The sequence below is a fragment of the Petaurus breviceps genome, unplaced genomic scaffold (genome assembly GCF_028583685.1).
Source record: "Petaurus breviceps papuanus isolate PSGF00001 unplaced genomic scaffold, PetGlider_PUasm1.0 90330, whole genome shotgun sequence".
NCBI lineage: Eukaryota > Metazoa > Chordata > Mammalia > Diprotodontia > Petauridae > Petaurus > Petaurus breviceps.
Genome location: NW_027187219.1, coordinates 2,162,841 through 2,186,650, shown reverse-complemented (window position 1 = coordinate 2,186,650; position 23,810 = coordinate 2,162,841). Strand labels below are relative to the sequence as shown.

General features: G+C 44.6%; 1 pseudogene; it reads right to left on the bottom strand.

Annotated features, from left to right (window-relative positions):
- Window positions 1-1,640: 1,640 nt before the first annotated feature.
- LOC138177114 (membrane-spanning 4-domains subfamily A member 4A-like) lies at window positions 1,641-17,420 on the bottom strand (annotated as a pseudogene).
- Window positions 17,421-23,810: the final 6,390 nt, after the last annotated feature.

Genomic DNA, 23,810 nt, shown 5'->3' with positions numbered 1-23,810 from the left:
GATTGCCACAAAGAAGCAAAAAAAAATAAAACCTCCCTGGGTGCTATCAAGTCTCAGGTTATTTTTTTTCCCAGAGATTTTATAACTCTTCCAAGAAGAACCCTAGCACATGAATTTGGGGCTTCTTTTTCCTCTAGAACAACGAGCTGATTGCTATCCCTGGTGGTCCTAGGAGCTGGGATGTGCTTGTCCCAGAGACTAAACTCCACCCCTTCCACCTGAAGGGATGGGGAGGTTAGGAGGAGCTAGAGAAAGCCTCGTTCCAAACTGGACCCAAAGGGCAGAATTAGAGACCTGTGGCCTCCAACCCTTTCTGTTTACAGGCAGAAGAGAGGAAAGCAGAGACCGCCTTGTGCTCTAGAGGAACCCCTAGGGTTCTGTTGGAAAGGGACAGGCATCAAGAGTTCATCTCAAATCTCCTAAAGAGAAGTGTGAGAACCAGGTAGTCTGGGGCTGGGGCAGTTCAGTCAATTAAGGAATCAATCAACAAACCTTATCAAGTACCTACTCTGTGTCAGACCCTGTGTTGGACAGTTGTGGAAAAAAGCGTGAGGCACTGTGAGGACCAGCAGGATTCAGCAGAGGCCAGAAGCATTTCCAAAGCAGGTCAAGCTCAGGGTATCTGAGCAGGATGAGGTCTGCTTAGAATCCTGGAGAACTGAGTTCTGGGAAGTGCTATGAGACAAGGGATCCAGGTGAGCTGGGAATCTGGCATCGGGAACAGCAGTAGATTCAGTGCTGGACCAAGGGAAGGACCTGGGCCAGATCCCATTGGCTTCTGATTTCTCTGAGGAAAACAGAAATAGGCGTGTTTTCTTTGGTCTTGACCTGAGCATTTATGGCAGGATCATTGAACTAAACAATGATTTAAGTTAAGATTGTCAATGAAGTGAGTCTGTTTGGATTTAAATCGAAAAGGATGCTTTGGCAGAGTTCCCCAGGGAAGGAAGTCTTGACCTGTCTTCCTGTCAGGGGTCCCTGGACAGGGACGAAATAGAGCAGATACAAGAGTATAGAATATGGATCCCAGGGTTTTGGTGGAGAATCATTGGCCTCACTTCTCCCAGTAATGATAGCAGGAGGTTCCCAAGGCTAAAGAGCTTTCCTTGTGGCCCCATTTGTTCCCCTTCTTCTCTATGGAAGGGCCTGTGCCATAGAGGAAAGAACACTTCCTTGGAATCAAAGATTCAACCCCAGCTGTGCTAATTACCAGTCGTGTGACCCTGAGATAGTCACAATTTCCTCTTTGGGTTTCAGTTTCCTTATCTACAAAGTAAGGTAGAGTGTACTCAATATAATCTAATGGTCCCTTTCCATTTTAAATCCATGCATCTTCCTTCCTCCCTCTGCCCCTGTGTGACCTTGACCCTCAGCATCCTGCCACAGTGTATGACGCTTAGGGGAAGCTGAGGACAAGGGTGATCCACTGAAGGTTCTGCTGATGCTGTCCAGTGCCAGCCCTGAAGGAATTAGGGGACTGTTCCTGTTCTAGGAAAAGGAAGTGAGAAAGAGCCCATACCCAAGACTGAGGCTGCTCTTTTATCAAAGACTTTTGGGAAAATTCAGTCATTTTCCTGTCTTTAGTTGAGAAATATCTATTCTAAGAAAGTAGCATCCATGGCAATGGGGAAGCACATTGTTCAAATGCCACGATCAGGATGGCTTCCTGGGAACTCGTCATCATAAGCAACTGAGGCTTGAATCACCAGCCCTTTTTGGGGGTCTCAGAAGTTGGGGATTCTTGCACATAGGGAGAGAAAGGCATCACGAGGATGACCTGCACAGTCAATAGAAACCAACCCCTTATGTCCCTGTCTGGAAGGCCTGGGGAGGCTGGCACTGGCAGGTGGCTGCAGGGAATTCCCCTTTCCCCCTCCCAGCTCCAGTTTCCCAGCACAAACTCAACCAGTGTGCTGTCACCTCTGCCCAATTCCTCCCTGGCTGGTGCCGTGCTTTTTCCCTTTGGAGCAAATGGAGGACTCTTCTTCTCCTGCCCTTCTTCTCCACAGGGATGTTGGGTCTCCTTCAGCAAAGAAGAGATGATGGCTTGTGGTGATAGGGAAGCATCAAAATGGCTAGCAGATGCCTGCTGCTTAGCATGGACCTGTGAATTAGTCTCCCAATCTGGGCAACATGCTATGATGCCCAGGATTTAGGAGGTAGAGACACCAGTAACCCAGGAGGGGCTGTGTCCCAGAGAAGGTGGGCCTTCCTTAGATTGCTCCCTCAGAAACTTACACAGCTTCCTTCATGTCCAGTCCAGGCCCTCTGCCTGCATCTCACAGGGCAAGGCCCATGGGACTATGGGTACCTGACCTGGTTACAACGGGTCACACGACACCCAAATCCTGAAAGAGAGATGGCAATGGTGAATTCCAAGAAGATGGAGACCAGCAGGACCCATTGATAACCTAGAAAGAGAACAGGATGCGTAATTGGAGGAAAAAATCAGTATTAAAGAAAAAAAAAGAGAACAGGAAAGAGTGAAGGGCAGGGAATTTGAGAATGACGGAAAGTAACCAAAGGTTAGCTAAGGCCAAGGATAGAAATAAAGAGACCAGGCTTCTGGTCCACGTTTTAACCCTGCCTGATTACATGGCCTGTGGTAACATCCTGGACCTATAGCTTTCCTTTTTTATTAAACCTGTAAATCATGACAATTGTGGTATTCATGACATAGAAGATAGAGAGCTAGCCTTGGAACCAGGGAAATCCTCAGACACATAAAAGTAAATCACCTAACGCTTGGTGCTCCCAGGTAACTCTCCAGGAGAAGACTAACGTTCATTAGGATGGGGATCTGCCTCAGCATTAGGCCCATTTGCCCAGGCCTGTTCCATTCTGTGTCCCTGGGGCCTCTCTGAGGATACTGTAGGAAAGCCATCAGATAGAGAGGGAAACACTGTGCAAGGATGTGACTATAATGGACAAAGCTCTTGAGTTTCCCTACTGGATGATGGCTTCCTAGAAGAAACAAGCTCAAGTCACACACACACACACAAACACATGGACACATGCATACTCACACACACTCACACGTATCACTAATAGCAAGCTCTAAGATCCAGCTCCCCAGGAAAGAGTCCTGACCATCCTGGACCAGGTGAAATCCAACGGGCCAAGAATGACTCCTCTCCATTGGATCTGTCCATCACTGATGCATGAAATGACCTTGGGAACAACAGACTGATGCAGTGGAAACAATGTCAAATCTGGAGCCAGAAGATCTGAATTCAAATATGAAGCTACCTTTTATTATATTGCTGGAAAGATCTTGAGCAACTCATTTTCGTAATCTCCACTCTGAGCTCCAGGCACCTGACTTGTAAAGGAGGTTGAGCTGACAAGCCCTTTAAGGCCTGGTTTTAAGCTGGAAGGTTTCCCAGAGTTGGGAAGCTCGGTGAGTGTTAGGACGGCCATGTGGTGCGGTGAGAAGTACCCTGAATTTGGGGCCATGAGACTTGCCATCCAAACCCTGCTCTGAGGCCTAGCTTTCCTGCTTGCCTTTAGAATGGGGGGAGGGGTTCCCTTCCAGTTCTGAACCTACACTCTTGGGCTCTATCTCTGGGTCTCAGGTAACACATCCTCAGGTGAGATCACAGCTGCTCAAACCAGAGTCCAGGAGCTTATTTTTCAACTATTTTAGTAACTATTCAAATGTAAAGGGTTTCCTCTATTATAATTAGTACTTTATTTATTTATTTATGAATTTAGAAATTGGAACCTTCCCCCACCAAGAAGTGGGAGTGCCAAAAGGTCCAAGACACACATACACACACATACACACTCACTCACATACACACTCACACAAACATGCACACACACATGCATGCACTTACACACAAACATGAACACACACACAGAGTTAAGGACCCTGGTATTTATGATCTCAAGCCTCCTTTTCTCTTCCAATCTAGGATTTTGTAAGGGCAGCTGGGTGGTGCAGGGGATAGAGCTTTGTGATTGGAGTGAGGGAGCCCTGAGCTCAGATCAGACCTTGCACACACCTACAATCTGTGTGACATTAGGCATGTCATTTCATTTATTTTTGCCTCAGTTTCCTCACCTTTAAAATCAGGATAATGACAGCCCCTACATCACAGGATTGCTATAAAGATCAATGAGAGCCTATTTATTAAGTGCTTAGAGTAGGCACCCTAAAAATGTTACCTACAATTATCCTTCTCTGCCCCTCAGTTTATCCATTTGTAAAATGTGGAAGCTGACTAGATGATTTGCAAGCCCCTTCTCTGTTCTAAGTCTACAATCAATGAAGTTTTTATAGATGTGGAGTGAGAGACAGAATGCTGCGGGTGATGTCCATGGTGCTAGAAGACTTTAAACCTTACCCACAAAATCTTAAGTCACCAGAGAAAACATGGATCTTCCAAAGGTAAAGACGTCCAAGATTCCTACTTGAGCCTGCCTGCCCATTCCCGAAAGCCTCCGAGTCCCCCAAACAGCCAAAAGAGAAGGTCACATTCTCCTATAGAGTTCTCAGTCCCACCCAGCTCAGGGAATACTCACAAGATGGAGACGCCCATAGGAAAGTCATCTGACTCATCGGCATAACGCTGAAAAAAGGAATAGACATTGCCTAAACTGCCCCAAAGTAAATAGATCCCACTCCCCGAGATGATGGCTCTGACAATGCTCAATCCCAGGCTGCTCTTGACCTGAATAGAAAGATTCAAAAACGTTCAGAGGATCTGTTATTAATGTACCTTGTTAACAGGTTGCCAAATGCAGAGATGGGTCAGCCAGAGGAAGTAAAAGAATGCCAGACTTGGGATGCATGTAACTGGGCTCCCACCCATAATGGCTACTTCCTTCTTGGGGAACCACTCCAAGGCCCTTCCCATCTCTCTGAGCCTCCGTTTCCTCCATGAAAGGGGCTGAACTAGATGTCTTCCAAATCAAAATTGTGTCAAACTAATCATGTGAAGTTCATTGTCTCACGATGAGCTCCCATAGGTATGTTTGTATGCATGTTTCACAAGCTTTGAGAGAAATATTCAGACTAATTTTATTTATCAAAGTATGAACTTGGTAATGCTTGACAAAAGACAGACCTCCACCAGCTAGATTGTGAATTTCTTGAGAGCAGAAACTAGTTTTCTTTGCTTTTCTTTATACGAACCCTACTATTTAGCTCAGTGCGTGGTGACTAATGTGTGGTTAAAAAATCTATGTTGATTTATGTATTTGTCTGTGTGTTTCCATAGCCATAGTGGGAACTTAATAAGAATTTGTGGATTGATTATTACCCAAAGTGGTAAGAGGCAGAGCCTGTATTTGAACCAAGGTCCAGAAAATTGATGGAGACAGTGCTTGGCACCTTCATAGATGCTTAATAAATGTTTATTGACTGACTGAGACAGTGAATGTGATGTTTAATTCAATTCAATAAAAGTTTGTTAAGCACTTACTAGGTACCAGGCACTGTGTCAAACACTGGGGAAACAAAAAGAGGCAAAAGACAAGGAGTTTACATCTTGCCCTCAAGAAGTTTATAATCTAATGGGCATAAAATGTGTAAACAGAAACATACAAGGCAAGTTCTATACAGGAGAAGTAAGCAATAATTAACAGAGTGAAGGCACTGAGATTAAGAAATGTTGGGGCAGGCTTCCGTTGGAAGGTGGGATTATAGTAGGTCCTCAAAGGAAGCCAGCAGTCAGGTCAGTAGTTGCAGCAGAGGAGAGAGAGAGTTCCAGGCACGAGGATGGCCAGAGAGAACGCCCTGAACCAAGAGACAGAGTGTCCTATTTGTGGAAGAGCCAGGAGGCCAGTGGCGCTGGCCTGAAGAGCACATATTGGGAGGAAGAAGGGAAGAGACTGGAAGGGCAACAGGGGCCAGGTTAGGAAGGACTTTGGACACCAAACCGCCCTGAATGTGGAAGAGAAGAGTGTGGTTCTACCACTTAGTATCCACGTTACCCTGAAACAGTCACTTCCTTTCTGTTGTTCCATATCTTCATTCCTAAAATGATTGGTTGGACTAGGTGACCTTGCAGGTTTCTTAGGCTTCTAAATCTTAAGATGCTCTGATCCCAGGGCTCTGTCTAATAAAGCAGAGGAGGAATGTTGGGGAGTCAGGGGAAATAGCTGCTCAGGATGGAGGAAGGGAGGACCCTCCCAGGAACATCTACCCTTCCCCAGGCCCAAGGGCCAGTCTCATTAAATTGGGGCCAATTTGCATCAAATCAATCCCACAAACATTGATTAAATGATGACAGCACACTGGGCACTTTGAAACAAAGACAAAGAAATGAAGCAGTTCCTGCCCTCCAGCTGCTTGTCCCTGACTTTCAGGAGCCAGAGCAGGGCTTTCTGGGATTCTGAGCTTAGGCAGGGCTAGAGAAGATTTGGAACTGTTCTCATCCACCTCCCCCGACCCTGGCTCTTCCCCAACCTCTTCCCAAGGTTTTTCCTACAAATCACTATCGTGTGGTATGGTCTCTGCCTCTATTCCTGAAGTATGATGACAAGATAACAGATCTCATATGATCGTAGATTGAGAGTCAGAAGAGATCTGAGAATCTATCTAGTCCAATCCTTTCATTTTACAGTTGAGGAAACTGAGGCCCAGACAGGGGGGGCGGTAACATGTCCAAGGTCACTGACTTAGAGGGAGGTAGTGATATGTCCAAGGTCACACTGACAAATGGTGGAATCCAAATTGGAATCCAGGTCCTCTGAACCCAAATTTAGCTCTTTTCCTATACCTACTAAGTAGATTTGCTTCCAGACCAGCTCATTTGGAAAGCAAGTTTACAGGCTTTTTTTTTTTTTTAACAGATTTTTACTGTTAGCTTTTGCTTTTGTATGAACAAGATTTCCCTGAATTTCTTCCCCTATCTTCTCCCAAAGAAATATCTTTTATTTAAAAAAAACTAAATTTAAAAAAAGGGAAGGGAAAAGTCAGCAAAACCAACCAATGCAATAAAAACATGCCACGGTATGCAATATTCCCCACTTGTGGGAACTGACCTCTGCAGAAGTGAAGGGATGTGTTTTCTTATGTCTCTTCTCAGATTTGCTCCCTTATGAGTTTGCAACATTCTGCTTTGCTCATGCCGGGGTGGGCTTTGTCGCAATTGAAATTACCAATACCCCTAAGAAGAGACATTCCTAAAGTGCTGGTCTGACCCTGCCGCACCCTACTCAAATGAACTCTATGGCTCCCATTGCCTCCAGGATCCCATACAAAATGCTGCTTGGCCCTCAAAGCCCTTCATACCTGCTCCTGATCCCTTTCCAGTCTTCTTCCACCCTCTTCCCATCACCAGGCTTGTTCCATGAACAAGACACTCCTTGTCTCCCCTCCGGGCATCCTCCCTGGCTGTCCCCAAGCCTAGAAGTCTCTCCTTCCTCACCCACCCCTCCTGTTTTCCCCAGGAAGCCTTTCCCAAGCCCTCTTCATTCTGATGCCTCCCAGCGGTTACTTCCTATTCATTCCATATAGGGCTTGTTTGTCGGCAGAGGTCTGTGTGTTGTCTCTCTCCCCTCTACAAAGTGAGCTCCTTGAGAATGGAGCTGTCTTTTTTCCTTCTTTGAATCTCCAGCACTTCACAAAGTGCAGTAGGTTTTTAACAAATGCAAGTTGACTGACTGACTGACTGACTTTCAGAAATGAAAAGACACCTTCCACCTAAAACACCTTTGCAGGAGCACAAGGTCTACATGCCTGCGACACCACATATATTTTGAAATTTTTTGAATGCATTGATGAGTTTCGCTGATGATTTTTCTTCCTCTTTTTTTCTTTTAAAAATTGTTATATGGATGGTTCTTTGGAAAAATAAAGGGGAAGAATATGGGGGAAATGTAGATAACATAAAAGATATCAATTCAATTTATTTTAAAAATAAATATGCTACATTGGCATAATCATTGTATGCCCTTTTCACGACTTTGTTTACTCCCTCTGCCTTCAGTTCATAAGACTCTTTTCTGCTTCTCTTTTCCCATCATGTATTTATTTCTTATAGCTCAGTGATAATCTGACATTCATGTCCCACAATTTGTTACCCATTCCCTAAAAGATGTGTATGCAACCCAAAAGCTTTGTGCAACAGAAATTCTTACACAAATAATACTCAGAGGTTCCTCAAGGTAAGAAGCAGAAAAGAATGGTTTAATACGATCTCCAGAAAGGGCCACCCTCCTGAAAAATGGTCAGGGAGGAGAAGTAATTTACAAAAGGAATGCTCCCCCACCCCCCATCCTGACCCTTTTCTTCCATTGGCTGGAAGTTAGGTGTACAATCTACCCCAAGTACCGGAACAAGGAAACAGTAGGGCACCCAATGTACGTTTGAGAAAGCACTTCTGTCCTCATTTGGCATATCTTGTGCTGAGGTGGCCCAGGAAGGTTCCCCATTGCTCTAAGTCCCAGAGTCCTGCAAGGTCAGGTGACTTCTAAACTTGGGCCTAGTGGATGCTGAAGCCACTCTAGATTTGATTTTTCGGAATGGGGAAACTTCACTGCAAATTATCCCTCACAGATGTCATCTACTTTGTTTCCAATTCTTTGATACCACACACACACACATACACACACACACGCACACACACACACACACACTCACATACACAGATACACACACATACAGACACACACACATACACAGACAGACAGACACACCCACACAAGCTGTTTTCAATATTTTGTTGTAACTGGAACCTTTCTTTTTTGTCAATGACCTCTTTGGGGGAGGGGGGGGGTGATATAAGCCCAGCAGGGGATCTCTGATCAAAAGGAAAGGACATTTTAGTCACTTTATTTGTATTTCTTTGCAGAATGGTTATACCAATACACAGCTCCACCAAGAATGCCTTAGGGTAGTTCCCAAAACATTCTGACCTTTGAGATGATTTCCACCCTCTCTAACTAATCTTCATTCAGTGTTCCTGTCAGAAAAAGTGAGGGCTATTGTCCTTCCCCAGCTCACTACCACCCCCTTACTCCTTGAGTTGAACAGAAAAATGGCCACTCACCATGCCTTTTGTGTCTCTGTTCTCAGCAGCAGTGGGAAGGGAGCCAGAGAGCATGAACTGTTAACATGAGAAGCACTGTTTTAGGGTCTGCAAGCCCCCTCCCACCCACATCAAGCTCCCTTTTGTCCAGCTTCTCATAGCAGGCCCACCTTCTCCCACCCCTAAAAGCAGGTAACTTCTGATGGGCATGTTCAGGCTGGCTGCACAATTGGAAGGATTCCAAAGCACTCTAAGGCCTCTAAGCAAAGGGTGAGAGGGCTAGGGGAACTAGAAAGCCTGTGCTAGGGGGTCTTCCCTTGGTGAAAGGGCAAAGTTACTGTAATCAGGGACTCTCAATCTGGGCTCTGTGAACTTAAAAAATATACTTTGGAGTCAATATTTCTTTTGTAAGATGATGCATTTTATTTCATGCCTTCACAAACATGATTCCAAGAAGGAGCCCAGAGGCTTCACTAGATGCCCGCAGAGGTCTCTGACACCCCAAAGTCACGATCTCCTGATTTAGATGGTCAGGAGCTGGGGATCACTGTGCTGTTCTTCATCTGACAGCATTTTTAATGATGCATGAAGCACTTGGTGCAGGACCCGCTACATATTAAACACGATATTAATGTTAGGTATCATTATCATTCTATAACACTGACCATGTGCCTAGGATGGTGTTAACCATGTAAATATTATTATCATAATTTATTCTCATGGCAGCCCTAGGAGGCAGGTGCTGTCAGTTTCCCCTTCTTACAATTGAGGACACTGAGGCAAAAACAGTTGCAGTGACTTGCCCAGGCCCACACAGTTAACGAGCTCCTGAGGCTGAATTTGAGCCTCAGTTCTTCCTGACTCCAGGCCCAGTCTATCCACTGGCCACCTAGCTGTCCCCATGATTTTTATTTATGAGGGGAACGCATGCCCCAACTAATGCATATCAGCAGCTCATTAGGAGCTCAGCCTCCTAGAGACATTCCTGGGTCATTACAGGTTGCCAGCCTCCCGCAGCCACAGTGTGTTAGAGACAGGATTGGACCTGGAATTCCTGATTCTGTACCCATGCTGCCTCCCACTGTGTAGGATTGGATGAGGTCACAGATACAGCAAAGAGCTTGAGACCTCAAAGATTGATTATTTCCATTTCTATGGGATCTGAGGATAATGGTACAGCCAACAAGAAGAAAGTGGGAAAGGGGCTTGATGGAAGCTTGTTGCATGAAAAAAATGAATGAATGAGTGAATGAATGGATGAATAGCTGACCCCATAACTAGAGATGAAGTTGTGCTATAGCTCAAGGAGTACATACTGTATTTAGGATCCCGTAGGAGTCTGAATCTAGAACCAAGAGAGACCTCAGATGTATTCTGTCCCAATTCCAAGGAGTCACAATAGGAAATGATACCAGGATAGCAAGGAAAGGAATTGAGGTCCATCCTAACTGGCAGACACCCTTCTAACTCATCACAGACCACATTACCTAGAGCTTAAGAAACAGGTACTAGAGTCTGATCCCCACTCGGCTCTTTCCAGTCTGAGAAGGATTCAGTCAACAGGACTTGAGGTAAAGGCCCCAGAGGACAGCCCTCAATGTCACTGACCATCCTTCTGGTTCAATGGACAGTCATGTGCAGAGTTCCCAGATGGGAGGAGAGAAGAGAAACTTTCCCTGTGCGTGTGGGACTGAAGTCAAAGAGGGGAAGTTGGGCAGGTGCTTCCGGATTGAAAGAAGATGAGGAAGAACCTTCAATTTGAACTCTTCACTGGGAAGTGTGTGTGTGTGTGTGTGTGTGTGTGTGTGTGTGTGTGTGTCCATGTGCATACACTTGTGCAAGTAGGTAGGGGTGTGTGTGAGTATAGGTGTGTGGGCATGTGGGTGTATATGAGTGTGTGTGACTGTATATGTGAGTGTGTGTGTGACTGTATGAGTATGTGTGTGTAGAGGGGTATGAGTGTGTGGGACTCTGTGTGTGTAAATGTGGGCATGTGAGTAGCTGTGGGCCTGTGTGTGTATATAGATGTGTATGGGTGTGTGGGTAGATGTGGATGGGTATGTCCATGTGTGCTTGGGTTAGGAAGTGCACAGGGAGATAAAACTTTTATTGACTAGAAGCCATGGCCAAGACTCCAGCAGAAACTGGGTGATTTTCAGGATGGAAAACCCCATATCATGAACTTTTTTTTCAAATGCTTTATTAACTTCTGATTTACATCATTCATTTCTGCCAGATTTTGAGTTACAAATTTTCTCCCCGTTTTTCCCCTACCCACCACCCCAAAATAGCAGTCCCACAGGATATCCCCTCCTCCAATCTGCTGTCTCCCATACCACTTTCGACTTTTCCAGTGAATCTCTATGCCCCAGTGCCTGTATATCTATATATCTATATATATATATATATATATATATACATATTTAAACATTTGATTTTAAAACTTTGAATTCCAGATTCATTCCCTTCCTCCCTTGTCACCCACCCTTAGTGGTAAGATAAGCAATTCAGTATAGGTTGTACATGTGTGGCTAATACAAAACAATAACATAGTAGATATATTGAAAAAGACTGACTATATTTCCCTCCCTCCTATCCCACCTCCCACTTGTTCTATTCTCTACTTTGATCCTGTCCCTTTTCAAAAGTGGGTGCTTCCAACTTCCCTCCCCCCCAGCCTGACCTCCCTTCCATCATCCTCCCTCTGATCCCCTTCCCCCCTACTCTCCTGTAGGGTGAGATACCTTATTTAGTGTGTATTTCATTCCTTCCTCAAGCCAAATTCAATGGGAATAAGGTTGACCCATTCCCTTTTGCCTTCCTATTCTTCCCCTCCATTGTAAGCATTTTCCCTTGCCTCTTCTATATGAGATAGTTTACCCCATTCTGTCTCTCCCCATCTCCTCTCATTATATTCCTCTCACCTCTTAATTTCACTTTTTAAATATCATCCCTTCCTGTTAAATTGGTCCTGTGCCCTCTATCTATGTATACCTGTAAACATATATACACACATTCATATATGTATTCATATACCCATATACCCTCATATATATATTTCTATTCCCTTCAACTACTGAGGAACATTTCATCAGTTACAATTATTGTTTTTCCATGTAGGAATGTTAATAGTTCAACTTTGATAAGTTCCTTTTGATTTCTTTTCCCTGTTTACCTTCTCATGCTTCTTGTATATGTAATGGGAATGTAAATTTGTAAGATCTTCCCTTCCCCTAGGCTAAAATGCACCTGGAGCCTGGGGTGGGAGGCTTGTTTTTCAGTAGATACTTTTTGATTGGCCAGTGGGTCCAGAAGGTTGCTACATTCTCTGAGCCAGGAGAAGGCTATATAAACCCTGATGTGTAGCTTTGTTTTGGGGCTCACTTTGAGAAATGTTCTGTGATTTGATCAGATGAGACTCTGGGAAGCCGTTGTTGAGAGTCCCCGGGCTTTGAAAAACCCAGATGTTGATTTGTTATGGATGTAATGGTTGGACAGTTTGGAAATCTGTCTACTTGATCTGTTTCTGTTTTGATAATTCTGTCTGTATAATCTAAAGTTTGGGGTGCTGACCTTTTCCCCCTGAATTAGGTAAATGATACATATTTGACTGATTAAAGTAATCTTGTTAACACAATTTGAGTTGCTTTCCTTTATCAAAGCAGATCCAAGAACATGAATTGAGGCAGCCACCCTAGGGATGCTGGGGTGCTTGCTGATACAGTATCTGAATGTCAAATTTTCTATTCAACTCCGGTTTTTTCAACAAGAATGCTTGAAAGTCCTCTATTCCACTACATGACCATATTTTCCCCTGAAACATGATACTCAGTTTTGCTGGGTAGGTGACTCTTGGTTATAATCTCAGCTCCTTTGACCTCTGGAATATCATATTCCAAGCCCTTTGATCCCTCAGTGTAGAAGCTGCCAGATCCTGGGTTATCCTGATTGTGTTTCCACAATATTCAAATTGTTTCTTCCTGGCTGCTTGCAATATTCTCTCCTTGATCTGGGAATTTTGGAACCTGGCTATAATATTCCTAGGAGTTTTCTTTTGGGGATATTTTTCAGGAGGTGATCGATGGATTCTTTCAACCTCTATTTTGCCCTCTGGTTCTAAAATATCAGGGTATTTTTCTTTTAGAACTTCCTGGAGGATGATTTCTAGGTTCTTACTTTGATCATGGCTTTCAGGTAGTCCAATCATTTTAAAATTCTCTCTCCTGGATCTATTTTCCAGGTCAGTGGTTTTTCCCATGAGATATTTCACATTGCCTTCTATTCTTTCATTTGTTTGGATCTGTTTAACAGCATCTTGATTTCTCATAAAGTCATTAGCTTTCATTTGCTCCAATCTAATTCTGAAGCAATGATTCTCCTCATTGAGCTTTTGAGATTCTTTTTTCCACCTGGCAAAAATTTGGCTCTTAATTGCATTCTTCTCCTCATTGCCTTTTTGAGCCTCTTTTGCCATTTTAGTTAGTCTTTTTTTTTTTTTGGTGTGATTTTTCTCAGTCAGGCTGTTGACTCTCATTTCTTAATTTCGTTGCATTGTTCTCATTTCTCTTCCCAATTTTTCCTCCACTTCTCTTATCTGCTTCTTAAGGTCCTCTATGGCCTGTAACCAGCTCATATTTTCCTTTGAAGCTTTTAGTGCAGGAGTTCCGACTTCACTGTCTTCCTCCTGTTCCATTTTTTGCTTCTTTTTGTTCCCAAAACAGGAGTCTAATGTTGGAATTTTCTGTCTGCTTTGTTTCTTTTGCCTTGTCATGTCACCCCTCAGTCACTTGACCCCTGGGCTTTTTGCCACAGTAGGACTCTTCCACCAGACAGGAGAGCTTTCATCCCAAACACTGGGGTTTTCTCAGCTGCCGGAGGTATTAGATGGGTACCCTCTCTGAGGCCTCCACATGCTCTGGCAAGCTAGACACACACCCCAGGACCTCCACCCTAGACTGCAATCCAGATCCAAGCAGGTTAAAGCAAGAGCGATTACCCCTCAGACTGGTGCTGGGTTCCCATACACTCTGCAGGCCAGGAGCTGAAGCTGCTACATGGTGCTGGCTGGCTGTGCTGGCATCTCAGTGGCTTCTCACCCCAGGGGCACTCCCACTTACTAGGTCCCAAAGTCCAGACTGCACTGACCTCTCACTTTGTTCTTCAAATCTACGTGTTGATAAATCTAGAAATGGCCGCAGCTGCTGCTGAACTGGAGTCCCTCCTTCTCGCGGCTGGTCAGGCCCGCCCTGGGGCTAAAGCCTTGGCATGGGGCTGGGCTGGGCTCCCAGAGCACTGCACTGGCTGATTCCTGCCATCCTGCCGGGCTGTCCTCAGCAGGAGGTTACCTTCTTTGTGTCATTTTGTGGGTTCTGCAGCTCCAAAGTTTGTTTAGATTCCCCTTTTTACATGGATTGGGGAAAGTGGAAGCTGAAGCATCAGGGAGGTCCTGTTTCTACTCTGCCATCTTGACTCCCATATCATGGACTTCTATGACTTGATACCCTACCTAAAGACCAACAGAAGTGTGCTGTGGCCTTGTGCTGTTGGACACAAACCTACTAGGCTGTTGGACTAGTTCTGGAATAACCAACTGTTGCAAGATGAAAACAAGACACTGGATTGAACTTGATGGGTGAAGGTTGCCCTCCCTCAGTGGGAAGAAGGGGGAACGTGGAGAGAGAAACAAGAATGGTAGAACAGTTCGTTTGCTGCAGGCCCAGAAAGCAAACTGGACTTTGACAATTGCTGCGGTGGTCCCTCTCTATCTCATCCCTGAAGCATATCTTCAATAACAGGAGACAGACTGGCACAGGGGACAGAGGGCTGAACTTGGGAGTCCCAGGGTCTTTGCTGCAGATTCCTCCTCTGACACCAACTGGCTGATCAGGAACAAATCACTTCACTTCCTGAGTCTCAGTTTCTTCACGTGTACAATGAGACGGTTGGCCTAGAAGAGCTTAAGGTCACTTCTAGCTCTAAATCTATGACCTTGTCAAAGGCCAGTGGGTCTTCTTATTCTAGACTACAGCATTTGTCCTTCTGGATAAGATGGTGCTAATTGTCACCACTTTGGACAGCCTGGTCCAACCTGAAATTCTAGTATGACTTGGCCTTTCCTAGAGCATGTGCTATGGGGGGACCAGAACCAGCCCAAATGAGACCCAGAGTGTTGGCTGGATGGCCGGTGCATGTGCATCCTCACTGCCTTCCGTTCATTGGATCAGCTGATGTCTCCGACTGGACTGGCAGCAGCATGAACCAAAGGCCTTGCTCACCAGACTTTTAAAGAGCTTTCTAAAGGGGGATGGGAAAGGAAATGCTCTGCCATATAATCACTAAGCTGGAAAGAGAAGCACTGGAGATGTAGAAAATGGTTAAACAAACCCTGGGAATGGCATCTTTGGTCAGGTGTTTTCTGTCCTGGCTGACTCTTCCTGACCCCATTTGGTGAGGGGGATTGGCAAAGATACTTGAGTGGTTTGCCATTTCCTTCTCCAGCTCATTTTACAAGTGAAGAAACTGAGGCAGACAGAGTTAAGTGACTTGTCCAGGGTCATGTGGCTAGGAAGTGTCTGAAGTTGGATTTGAACTCAGGTTTTCCTGACTCCAGGCCTAGCACTCTGACCACTGCACCCCCTAGTACCCCTGGTAATGGAGATTGAATGCCAAAGCACGGTGTGATCCCGTATCCTTGCCAGGAGTCTTCTAGCAAAGGATGAAAAGCAAATTGTACTGAAAAGTATCCAGAAGACATGAGTTTAAATCTTGCCTCTGATGCTTAATAATCCTGTGACCTTGGAAAAGTCACTTGAGGCACCAAGGTGGTGCAGAGCATCCTCGACTCAGGAAGACCTGAGTTCAAATCCCACTTTAAAGATTCATGGATTTAAGTAAGTCAGGGCAAGGTACTTAACCTCCCTTAGCTTCAGTTCCTTCACTGTTAAAATGAGGACAAATGATAGTCCCCACATTGCAGGGCTGTTGTGAGGATCACCCCTTAGAGCAGAATATAAATGCTGCTGCTGCTGTCATTGCCTAGCGTCTTTGAGCCTCAGTTTCCTTTCCTGTAAAATTAAGGAATTGGGCTAAATCACCTATGAGGTGGGATCTTTAGCTGGTTCTCTGATCCTGAGTGAAGATAGTAAAAGGGAGCTGAGGGAGGTGGGTCCAGATGGGCCATAAATTATCTGTGGGGTTACTCTCCCAACCCCCATCATCCCCCAAGGACCTTCCAATAGTGCTATGAAGCTTCATGGGGACGAAGGCAAAGGGCAAAGTTTGAGGGATGCTGGTGTGAAAAGAGAATAGAATGTGAGTCAGGGGATGTTTTAAACAAAGGATCATCCTAGGTTCTTCAGAAATATAGGGTGGCCAACTCTGAAAACAAAGTATTGTCTGGGAAAGGTCCTAAAAGGGCCTGATTTAATGAAATCAGCAATAAAGATTTATACTGGACAAATCAATTGCTTTAGGCAAATGTGCTGCTGAAGAGCTGTTTTTTATACTGGTCAGAAGTCAAAGCTCCACCCTTGGGTCTGAGTTCCATCAATGGATTGTTCTGTGGCCTTTTCTAATAGATGGCCTACACAGGTCCTTCCTGGCTAAATGATTTCTTCACTGGGAATTAATGGGAACAAAATGGGCATGGGACAGAAAGGTTCCCTGTTCAGGGACTAGGAGACTGTTTGGCTGGTTCATAGGTCCTTGGGCCACCCTTAGTCCCAATCCCAGGCCAGAAAAAATGTCTGGAGTAAAGGAGCTTTTGGTCTCAGACCCCTCCTGGGGCCCAGAGAGCAGAAGATCAAGTTAATCACACAATGGATAACTCCAGGGCTTCCTCACAAAAGCTGGTCCCCAGAACGTGGAGCCTGAGTAAAACAAAAGGCTTGTCCAATTCGGTTAATAAAGGTATGATCCAAAATAATGCCCAAGCTGAAGTTCATGGGGCCAATCATGATTTAAAGCACCTAGAAGAAGGGATAAGAAATTGTGAGACCCTTGCCCGGGGCTGGGTCGCCATTCTGCAATCCCTAAACCTGTTGACTTTACCCCCAGGGCTCTCCTCCTTTACTAAAACCTCAGAGGTAGCCCGTCTTGCCCAGACTAACCTTGATGCTTGTGTCCCTGGCCCCACTCTCTCTTTTCATCTCTGGCACATCACCAGCACAATCTTGGCCCCTTTTTCCTCCAGCCTTCCCTGCTACCTACAGACATGCTCAGATATCATGCAGAGCACACCTACTGGGCCAGGTAAAGGTTCTTACCTGTGCCCGGTGACTAGGACTGTCCCTGTGACAGAACTTCCTGATGGCCTGGATCCCAAAGCCAATGTATTAAAAGTGAGGGGGGAAGGGCTTCCTCTGGCTTGATCATCCTTCTGCTCTGCAAAAGCCTCCAGATGGGTCTTCTTACCTCCACTCTTTCCTCTCTCCAATCCATCCTTGATGTGATTGCCAAAGAGTTTCTGAAGCACAGCTCTATCCCTGCCATGACCCTGCTCTTTAAAATCTAGTGGTTCCCTATAGTGCTGAAGTCAAATGCAAATTGACTTGCAGTCCTTCCTGACCTGACTCCAACCTGCCTTTCCAGTCTTATTGAAAATTACCCCCCTTCACATATTCCACAGTCTAGCCCAGAAGGCCCTTTGGCTGTTCCTCCCACTTGACAGTCAGTCTCCAAGCCTAGAAAACCCTCCCTCCTGACCTTTGCCTCTTAGAATCAGATCACAGATCCCATCCCTTCTACAAGAGGCCTTTCCCAACACCCCAGCTGCTATCTCTTCCCCCTAAAAAATAATGACCTTCCATTCATTATGTATATGGTATATATATTTGTGCACATGCAGTCTCCTCCCTGAGGCCAAGGACTGATCTGTCAGCACTTGGCACAGAACTTAGGGTAGAGTAAGTGCTTAAAAGGCTTGTAGAATGAATGAATGAGGCAAGCAGCCTCCTCTCCTCTTTACTCTTCCTAATCCTTGTCTCAGCCCATCCCTGGGGCTGGCACAAGTCCCTTCCTCTGAACATCTGCATTGCTATAGAGGGCACCACCATCCTCCCCATTAGTCAGGCTTCCAAGCTCTCTGTCATTCTCAAACTGCCACTCTCCCTCACCTCTCTCAAAATTCCAAAAATGCTGAAGAAAATTACACCTTTAAAAATAGAATAACCCAAATGGCAAAAGAGGTCCAATGAGGAGAAAAATGCCTTAAAGAGCAGAATTGGCAAAATAGAAAAGGAGGTCCAAAAGCTCACTGAAGAAAATCATTCCTTCCAAATTAGAATGGAGCAAATGGAAGCTAATGACTGTATGAGATATCAAGAAATTAGAAAACAAAACCAAAGGAATGAATAAATGGAAAGTGATGTGAAATATTTCATTGGAAAAACAACTGACCTGGAAACCCTATCCAGGCTGTCCATCCTGCCAGAGGGAGAATGAATGGCCAGGGGAGCAATCTTGACCCAACACCCAGAATCCCTGAATTGAAGCATTGGGCAGATGTCAGCAGCCACCTAATCTAACATGTAACTGAGCAAGAATCCTTTCTACAAGCCCCCTCTCCCCATTCACTAACAGCATAGTGTAGCATTGGAGGGAAAGAATGCTGGCTCCAATCCAAGCTCCCTCCTTTCCTACCTGTATGACCTTGGGCAGATTATTTCCTTCCACCTCAAATTCCTCAAATATAAAATAGCGTGGGGGTTAGGGGTGATTTGAAGCAACTTCATGTTTCTCAATATATGATTCTATGTCCCCCAGGAGCACAGAACTCATTGCATCCCAAGACAGTCCAGTCTCCTTTCGTATAGCTTGAATGGTTCAAAAGTTTTCCCTGAAATCAAGACGTTGCCATCTCCATAACTTCTGTGATTGCTCCTGTTTCTGGCTTCACCAGTCAGGCAGAACAGATCAAATGCTCTTACCCCCAAAACCCCAACATTCTGACCCCAGAAACACTGAATGCTCCTCTCCTCCTGAGGCCACTTCCCTGGGCTCTGAGATACCTTCAGGTTCCACAGTTTCCCCAGGAGCCAGGAACAGCAGGAGGGCTTACCTGTCCTCTCCACCAGTCTGGTCAGCGGTTCTTTGACTGGTCAGTCATCTTCCCTCTACCAGAGCACTCCCTACTGTCTCCTCCTATCCCAGTGCCTGTCTCACAGGCATCTTCTCTCTGTCTCACAAGATTTGCTGAGCCTAGCAAGAGAGGGGCCCTGACCAGCACAGACAGTTACTTTTCCTCTGTAGAGAGATCCTAGTGCTTTAAGGGCTCAGCTTAAGGCAGTGGTCACTACTAGAAAATTTCCCAGATCAAGTATAGAATGCTTTCACCTTGGGCAGAGTAATTGGCCACCTTAGGAAGGAGAGGGCCTGGGGTTTCCTACTAGAGACAGTGATATTGACTTAGGCAAAGCATCACAGTTTTCAGTTCAGTTCTGTTAGTCCTTTGTCTATGTCTGTTTGCAGGTGGTCTCTCTCATTGGATTGCTTGTTTCAGTAGGCAGAGGCTATTTCTTGCCTCTTTTTACATGCTCAGACCTTAGCACACTGTCTGATACATATTAGGGGCTTAATAAATGTTGATTGATTGATTGACTTTCCAAGTTGAATAACACTTTAGGCATTGTCTCTCCATTTGAATGGAAGTTGCTTGAGAACAAATACCTTATTTGTACCCTCAGCACTTAGTACATTGGAAGCTCTAAATAAATGTTTTCTGTATGACTAATGTGGAAATAGGTTCAACATGATTATACAGGCATATCCTATATCAGATTCTTTGCTATCTTGGGGAGGAGAAAGGGGAGGGAGAGAGAAAAATTTGGAACTACAAATCTTATTTAAAAAGTGAATGTTTAAAACTATTTTTACCTGTAGTTGGAAAAAATAAAATTCCATTAAAAGTAAATAAATGTTTTCTCATTCTTTCATGTATTCCTTGGTGAACTTTGAAAGAACATTGCTATGGAGTAAAAGTCTAACCTGAGAAGGTGAGGAAAGCTTTTGCAGTGATGTACAATCATCTGGTGTAGATTGTTTTTTAAAGTTGACAGCAAAGCCAATGGGAGAGATGAAACATTTGCTAGAAGTAGCAGAAAGATAAAGGGAAGGATTTTTAGAATAGGGGAGACCTGAACATATTTGTGAGCAGATTTGGAGAGGAACTAATTAAAATACATTTGAAAAAATACATCATACCAAGGTCCTGGAGGGAATGGGAGGGATGGGATTAAAGTCCTAAATCAATGGTCATTCTTAATAAGGATTAAGGATGTGTCTTCTCTAACCAGAGAAGAAGGAAAGAAAAGGGAGTTCTAATGCTGGGAAGTTTGGAGGTGGGGAGTTGGAGAGCTGCTTTTGGATGGCCCCAATTTCTCCTGAAGTTGGAGCTGAGGTTATTCTATGCAAACGTGGGATTTGGGGCTCCTGGTGCTGTCTCAATAGCTTTTGGAGACAGGCAAAGACTCGGGGAAAGGACTTCTTCCAGAGCCAAGTTAATAGGATCATAGATTTAGAGCTAGGTCACAGGCCATAGCATGTACTCTTCCTGATTTTACAGATGGAAAAACTGAGACTCAGAGACAAATAGGAAGTATCACGGGAAGAATTCCAACACAGGTCCCCTCAACCAGTGCTTTCAACTAGACCATGAAACATCTCATTTGATGAATTAATAAACCAAGTGTCATACATCCAGCAACTTTCCCAGCCTTACTTAGCTAGGCTCTAAACATTAGAGTTAGGATCTGTTCCCAGAACTTCTATTTACCAGACCACACATCTTGGATGTACAGAAATCACTTCATAATTTATGAAGCATTTTAGAAATGTTAACTATTATTAAGGTGCATGAATTTGCCACCAGCAGGGATCTCTTTCAAGCTATAGGCTTCAAAGGCTCATCGAATGTAATGTTAAGGGGATTTAAGATCTTCCCTGCCCATTAACAGGCCTCATGTGGAGCCCATTAAAGGAAGATTGCTTAGGGGAGGCTGGCTTGTAGGAAGGATTTCATACCTTTGGCTAATTTCTAATTAGGCACTGGGTCAGGAGGGTTCTGATGCCTTCTGGCTCTGGGAAGTGTATATATATTCTGAGTTGGTGTTTTGCTTTGGGGGCTCGCTTATGAGAAGGATCTTGTGATTCCCTGGTTGAGATTCTGAGTGGCTGTATGTTCAGAGTTCCCCATCTGCTCAGATGTAAAGGATCTCTCGATCCAGGGATGTATGTAAAGCATATGGCAATATTGCTTTGATTTAGGCAGTCAGAGCCCTCTCTTTATTTCTCTACTTGTATTTTCTCTGAAGTTCAGGGTGCTGACTTTTCCCCTGAACTAGTGAATGTAATTTTAAAAAGACTGTTTACCCCTTAAACAGCTATCTTTCTTAATAAAGCAGATCTAAGAACCTGTGCTAGCATCCATCCTGGGGATATCAGTGTGGTTCCCACTACATTCCCCTAAAATGAGTCCAACCTTCAGTGAAATGAGTGTTTCTATTCCCCAGGCCACTGGTGGAAAGGCAAAAACCTCATTTCAATATATATGTTTTGGTCTGATTGGTTCAAAGAGAAAATCTTACTGTATGGCTATTCTGCATTTTATAGGTCTCTTGTCTTCTTAACTACATCACAAGAATTCCTTCTGAAAGGGGATTACACATCTCTCCCTTTCCTGCCTTTGGTAAAAGCTCAATAAATGTTGGGGAAGCATAATGTGGAATGGAAGAACTCTGATGTAGTGGAAAGAAACTTCAGGCTGGAAAACCTGCATTCAGGTCCTGGCTTCTCCCACCAACTAGCTGTGTTTGACTTTAGGAAGCCACTTCTCTCTTTGATTCAGTTTCCCCATCTAGAAAATAAGGCAGTTGGATTAGGTTATCTCTACTCTGCCTTCCACTTCCGACATTCTATGTCTGGGTGAATGTTTGGTCCACAGGTCCCTAGATGAGTATCAACAATAAAACTGTGATGCTCACACATTTCCCCAACCAGACTCCAAAGTGACCACTAATCTCTTAATTGCCAAATCTAATGACTGTTTCTCAGACCTCAGTCTTCTTGAGCTGTTTGCCTCCTTGGATACTGGTGATCGCCTCTTGTCCTCGGTACCCTCTTCTTTATGGATTTTTACGACACCTCTGGTTCTCCTCCTTCTTGGTCTCCTTTGCTGGATCTTCCTCCAAGGTAATAGTTGTAAACCATGGGTGACCTCCACTGCTCTCTGCTGGGTTCTCTGTTCCCTCTACCATGTTTCACTTGGTTACCTCATAAGCTTCTATGGATTCGACTATCATCTCTATTCAAATGACTCTTACCAATTCTGAGAAGGTGGATAGATCTCTAGGGCTGGAATCAGGAAGATCTTTTGATCCTGGGCAAGTCATTTAACCTCTATTTGTCTCAGTTTACTCAACTATAAAACAGGGACGATGATAGCACTTACTTCCCAGGGTTATTGTGAGAATCAAATGAAATAATTGTAAAGCACCTGGTATATTGTAAGCACTATATAAAAGTTAGATATAATTATTTATTTTATATATATTATATTAAAATGTTTCATATTTAAATCTAGACTTAAACTCTCTCCTGACCTCTAGTCTTGCCTCTCCATCTGCCTAGCAGACGTAGTAGAGACGTCTTAAACTCTACATGTCCAAAACCGAACTCTTCATCTTTCCTCCCCAACTGTCTCTTATTCCTAGCTCAAGCACCGCCATTTTCCCAGTTCCCAACCTCATGGTCATCCTCAACTCCTACCCCTCTCTCAGCTCCATTGTGTTCCATCAGTTCTGCCTTTTCAGTATCACTCCTGTGCCTCTAATTCTCTCCCCTGTCTCTGCCACCACTTTGGTGAACATCATTATTGCCTCACACTTGGACTATGGTGGATCTTCTTCTCAGAAATCACCCTCCAATCCAGTCCATCTTTCACTTGGTTGGCAAATTGATCTTTCTAAAGTGTAGTTCCGACTTCATCTCTCTCTCTGTCTCTGTCTCTCTGTCTCTGTCTCCCTCTGTCTCTGTCTCTGTCTGTCTGTCTCTGTCTCTCTCTCCTCTTGTCCTTATTTGCCCCTTCATATACTATATCTCCTGGTGGAATGGAAGTTCCTGGTCAATGTTTGCAGAGTGGAGGTGAGTTGTTACCTCTCTCTGTGACTTCCTACTACCTGCTTCTGTTCTCTCTCTTCTCCATTCATCCTTCTCTACTTTACCTGACCTATTGCATTTTCCTGAAGATTTCTTCCAGTTCCTTCTGTCCCTTTCCTCCTGGCTGTTTTATCACCCCCTAGGAACCACAAGGAGAAACTTTAGGAGCCTAGGAGGGCACCAAGCTTAGGTAGAGTTAGCAGAATTCCCCCTCAAGGCAGAATTTTTCAGAGGAAACAAGGTCTAATCCAACCCTGACCTCACTTTGCCAGGGTCAAACCCTTCCCAGTGCAGAGGGGGGAGGTAAGAGGGCTAAGAGAAGAAGGTCATCAGTATCAGCCTTTGGAGAAACAATTACTCCAGGAACAATTAGGATCCATCTTCCAACATCCATGTGCACAGAGACACCCACTCAGATTATTGACAGCAAGAGGAATGAGGGAGGCAGTGAAGGACTCCTTTATGAACTTTTGACTTGGGGAGGGGTGCAAATGTTCAACTTAGGTCCCTGCTTTTCCTTATTTGAAGTCAGGAAGGATGTGCCTCATTCTCTTCCATAGATATGCCCTGGCCCCTGGTTTTTCTAAACTTGGTTTCCAAGCCTCTCCTATCGTATCTGCTCCTGCAACTTCCTATTCCTTTAAAAACACAGTTGAGAAGCAATGAAGAAAACAAGTC